Source organism: Impatiens glandulifera, chromosome 3 (genome assembly GCF_907164915.1).
Source record: "Impatiens glandulifera chromosome 3, dImpGla2.1, whole genome shotgun sequence".
NCBI lineage: Eukaryota > Viridiplantae > Streptophyta > Magnoliopsida > Ericales > Balsaminaceae > Impatiens > Impatiens glandulifera.
The window spans coordinates 55,208,302-55,213,969 of record NC_061864.1 but is presented as its reverse complement, the minus strand read 5'-3'; the positions used below and the strand labels follow the sequence as shown (position 1 = coordinate 55,213,969).

The window sequence follows — 5,668 nt, the reverse complement described above, 5'->3', positions numbered from 1 at the left end:
TATTGATCTCAATCTCACTTGAAGAATTTTCTATCTTTTGATTGCAATAATTGTTTTCAAAACTAACCTAATTAGTTTATTTCTTTTTTTTTCATAATAACCAATTTTACTATTAAAATTTAGTTATCTTATTAGTTTTTATTTTAACATTTTAATATAATTTTTTTATTAATATTATAACTTATTATGAAATAAATTTTAAACTTAATTATTTATATTTTATATGTATATTTTAAGTGTAGTCTCAGTAAAATATTACTTTATTTAAATAGATCAATTTTATTTATTTATTTTTATTTTTAAAAATTATATCAACGTTACTATTTTCAATTTATTTATTTTTATCTTAGACAAAATTTAAAAATATTTTTATAATTAGTAAATAAATTATATGTAATTTAATACATAAAAAATATATTAATTGATCCATTTTTTATTTTTAAATGATCATAAATTTTAAAATAAAATGATAGATATTAAAAAAAAATATAAATTATGTTTACATATAGATGTATTTTGTTTTGATTGAGTCAGTTCATTTAAAAGTTGTAATGAATTATATTAGATAATTTATTCAATAGGATAAAATAATTTTAGTTATTGGATTTTTTTTGATATGTGAATAGTTTAAGGACTATATTGTAATATGTAAAAAGTTCTTATTCTAGTTTTTTTTTTTTTTGAATTAAAACATTTATTTTAATAAAATGAAGAAAATTAGTCTCGGCGGGGCTCGAACCCGCGACCTTCGGCTCATAAGACCAACGCTCTAACCAACTGAGCTACAAGACTATGTTAATTATTGTTCTAGTTAATAAAATCGGGAGATGGCAAACGTAATATTCATTACGTTTTTTCAATTCTTTCTCACATTTAGAAGCATTACTCAATCACTAAACTTCTTCACTTGATTTTGAAAGTTAACATGGTATCAAAGCGGTAGGAAGTTTTTTCTTCTTTTGGTTCTTCATCTAGATCATCATATACTACATATATTACGATGGATTTTGAAGAAGAAATCACAACAGTTATAACCGGGAAGACGAGAAGTTATTAGGCAAGACAGGTAGATAAAAAGAAACACAATATGAAGACGAACGGTGAAAGTAAAAGTGAAAACAAAAGAGAGATAGAAAAAAATTGAGCCTAGAAAGTTGAAAAATAGGTTCTTTATGTGGAAAACAACAATCAACTAAGAATGCGATTGTGACTTCACTCTTTACATGGCAAAAAATATTTTAGTTGGAGTAGAAGCCTCTGAATTGCACTTACTACTAAGTCCAAACAAGTGTTTATCGATGACTTGATTTCTTGTCCAAATAACGATAATGATCAATACAAATGGAACAAAAGAGATTCACTTATTCCCTCTTGGATTCTAAGATCACTACATGCAAACGCTAAGGAGAATTTTGTTCATACTAAGACCACCATGGAACTATGAGAGATAGTTAAAAGACGATATAAGTCAAGAATGAACAAAATTCTTTCCAATTATAGAAAGACATAAACTCACCAAAGCAATGTTGTAACCCCCGGGAGATCCTTGGTTAGTAGCTTAGCATGTGTCATGGACACGTGGCAATATGGGGATCGCAGAGTGGCTCGAGGTTCGATACGTTTCAACCTTGGTTTGTGTGTCAGACATCTCTTTAAAAGAAAACATTATTTTAAAAGATTTTGATATTACATGGTTGCTTTTGAAATTAACTATGTAAAAATAATCAATTTAATTCAAATTTTAATAATTTGGGGATCAAATAACAATTTGATTAAAACCTAGTTTAAATTAATCAAACTAAAATAAAAGATAGTTTATTTGAAAATAGAGTCACCAAATGATTTTAGAAAAAACAGTAAAAGGTTCATGCATAAACGTATTTATCAGAGTTTCTATAAGGGGTTCGTTTTTTGGTTATGCTCGGAAAAAAGGCTTTTGTGCTATGTCATATGCTCCCATTAAATGACGTTTTTATTTTTAAAATAAAAGTTTGACTATCAAAAGTTTTATTTATAATATTTATTTCATTTAATTAGTAGTTTGGGGGTCCTAAACAATGATAAGTTTAAATTATGTAAATAATTGTACAAAATTATTTAGAAGGGCGTATCTGCGATTTTCTTGATATAAGATTGAGTAAAATTCTGAAAAATATCATAAAAGTATTAGAATTTTAAAACTAAATATCAAACGGGGCCTTTGTCAAAATATTTGTTTGGGAAATATCCCAAAAATATTTAAATATCATTTTTTAACCTTTCGTTATTATTTGAAAATGGATTATGGTTCAAAAGTTACAAAAAAAATTGAATTTTGAAAAGTGGAACCAAAAAGACCTTAGGAACGAATTCCTAGGGCTTGGATTCGTTTGTACCGATCTAGTCCCGGACGGGCTCGGTCTAGATCAAGGGTGGTTTGGATCGGAGCTCGGAACACTCGGTCAAGGGACTAAAGGGTTCGGCCCTGGGGTTCAGGAGGCTCGATCCTGGAATCAGGTTGTTCGGTCTTAGGTTTGGGAGTCTCGGTCCCAGATCTAGATTTCTCGGTCGTAGACTTGAGAGTCTCGGTCTCAGGTCAGACCTCTTGGTCCCATGTTAGAATCCTTGATCGGATTCCTCGGTCCTTGTTCAAGAATATCGGTCCTAAGGTTCGGTCCTAACTCAAGAACATCGATTATTGGTCTCGATCCTAGGTTAATTTTCTCGGTCCTTGGTTTCGATTAGGACCGAGGATTCTCGGTACTGCTTCTCGGCCCCGGTCCTACAAGACTCGGTCGTTGGGAAGCGAGTGTTCTTCATTTGGTATGAAGAATTGTAGGTTTGTATCTTTTGATACAGATCATGAAAACATGATATGTAAGTAGCAAATAACTCATATGAATGTATGGATCATAATCCCTAACCTTAAACATGATCAATCAAACTCTATAACAATTGATTTTTCAAAACGGTGTTTAAGGCAAAATTTGGGAAATTTTGATTTAGGTCATCTCATGGCCTAATTCTTGTTCAAATAGCTTTGAAATGATGTTTATAGTCGAACACAATCAAAACAAGAACATCAATCAAGCTCTACAACAAATTTTAAAACTGAAATTTAAACTTTTTTTTTAATTTCAGTTAGATCAAACATGATCGAGAAGTTGATATATAATTTGGAAATCATCGTAATATGTTTACAAACATGTTAGGCAACTGTTTGAATCAAAAATTCAAGTTTAAAGCTCAAGAACACAAAATTTAAATTTTCCAGACTTTCAAATCAAATTTGTGTTTTTCAATTTAGGTTGAATTGATGAAATCTGACAGAAAACTTATAAAACATCTAGGGATTGATTTCAAATAAAGAAAACCCAAATTAACCATAAATATGATCAACCCGATCAAATTTGGAAAAATCCAATTTCAAATCATAAATTGAATTACATTAGGTCTAGAAGCTTACAATTGATTGGATAACTTGAATTACATTAGGTCTAGAAGCTTACAATTGATTGGGTAACACTCCAATGATCGCCAGAGTAGATTCTTCAAATAATCAGTCGCCGAAAATTTTGGAAGATCTTCAATCAAGCTGTGATATTTGTATTTTGTTTCATGGCTTGGAAGCTTAACACCTAGAGAGTATTTATACTTAACTAGCTCGATTATCATAGACAAATCCCACTTCAATTTCTCTTATGAAATTATATCCTTCGAATTCTTTTTCGTCTTCGGCAGCCTAGTTAGGGTATAAGTTTTGACTATTGATCTTAGGGGAATTGAAGGCGAGGTAGAGACGTGCACGTTGGTGAAAGAATTGAGAAATAAGGTTGTGTAATGGCAGAGATAGGCCTTCTGGAAGATCATCGGCGTCGCGCGCGCAGCCTCTGGCGTTCGCGAAGAAGAAGAAGAACAAAACGACGTTGTCTTGTTAAAAAGGAACGCTTTGTTGCATTTTGTTGGTGTTCTGCTGGTCGTTGGGCGATTGACTAATGGGATTAGTGATCCTGTTAGTTGATCCGGTGTAAACCGGGCACGCACGTACTTCCACTACAGTCGGGTGCGTGGCTTCATTTTGGGCGCTGGATGAAATCCAGCATTGATCTGATGACCCTAAATCCTACTGCAAAATTTAAATATAATTTCTGTCATACAAGATTATCAGTTTATATTTTCAATAAAAGGGTTATTTGAAATCAAATTTTTAACCCTTTCTTGCATTTTTCTTCACAATATTAATACAAAAAAATATTTTTGACAACATAATAAAAATTATGTTCATTTATTTTATTTTTGGATATTTTGAGATATTTATTTAATTATTTTAATCCATAAATTATAGATAATTTATGTTTAAAATCATAATTAAATTATCGCAACCTCTTTTTAGGTTTATTTTGGGTAAAATAAATACAATATTTTTACCTCAAATTATTTTTGAATTTTTATTTAATTTTTCTAATTAGGGTTTAATTATCACAATAATTAATCCTAATTTGATTTTTAATCTCTTCTTGGGTTATTTTGAATTTAAAAATTCAAATTATTATTTTAATATTATTATAAATTAATAATATTATTTATAAATTGGGGTACACCAAATTTGCATGCTTACAAAGGTGATTCCCTTCTTAAAAAGTATTTTTCTACTATGAATAGATGGTGGGATGAGTATCGTTGTATTAGTCCGCAAGGCAATTGTAAGATTGGGTTAACAAATGTTGCAAATTTTCTAGTCAAGTTGAGGAGGGCATAAAAGACTCTCCTAATTTTTTAGGGGCTTAAATGAATTAAATAAACACATTCAGAATCAGATACTTATTTTTAATCTTGCACCTGACATTAATCGTGCTTATTCAGAATTATTATTTATTCAGAATTATTATTAGTTCAAAGACAAATGATTAGTGATGTTAGCCATGAACCAAATAAACATCCGACAATATCTTTTACAAAAACATAATACATTGAATGGTTCAAGGAAAAATAGAGGAAATGAATTCAAGAACTCACAATATTGTGCTAATTGTGGAATGAATGGACACTTAAAATATAGTTGTTTTCAAATTCTTAGGTCCATAATTGGTGGAAAAGAAACAAAGGAGATCAAAAAGGAGAGAAGTTCAGTAACATCGCAGCAACACCCTTTGATCTTAAAAAAAAGAATAAGGAGATCAAGGAATATTAATTGTAGTAACCATGGAAACATTGACAAATTTTATGAATTGATTTCAAAAAATTAATGATATTGGATCTTTAAAATTTGGAACTTCTTAAAAAACAAGTATAGTTCATGTTTGTCTTTAACCTATTCTAATACTAAATTAATGGTAAAAATCACACAATTTTAAACTAAAATCAAAACAGAATCAAAAACTATTTTTGGATTATTGATTTAGGAGCTAGCAATCATGTTTTTTTTGTGATAAAACTATTATTTCTACAATAACTAAAATGGTTAAGCAAATTTCATTATATTTACCAAATGATACCTTTTAATAAATTATACTAGAGAAGTTGAATTAACAAAAGAAATCACACTTTTGATGTTTTTTTATGTTCTTGACTTCAACTATAGTTTGATCATTGTTTCAAAAAAATTGAAATATAATAGGATAAAATGTGTTCTCAATAACAAATGTTGTTTGTTGCAAGACCTTAAATCTAATAAAATCGTAGCAAAATG

General features: G+C 29.4%; 1 non-coding gene across 1 annotated transcript; it reads right to left on the bottom strand.

The window, feature by feature from the left end:
* Positions 1–718: 718 nt before the first annotated feature.
* On the bottom strand, positions 719–792 carry TRNAI-UAU. The gene has a single exon. It is a non-coding gene; the product is annotated as a tRNA-Ile (tRNA).
* Positions 793–5,668: the final 4,876 nt, after the last annotated feature.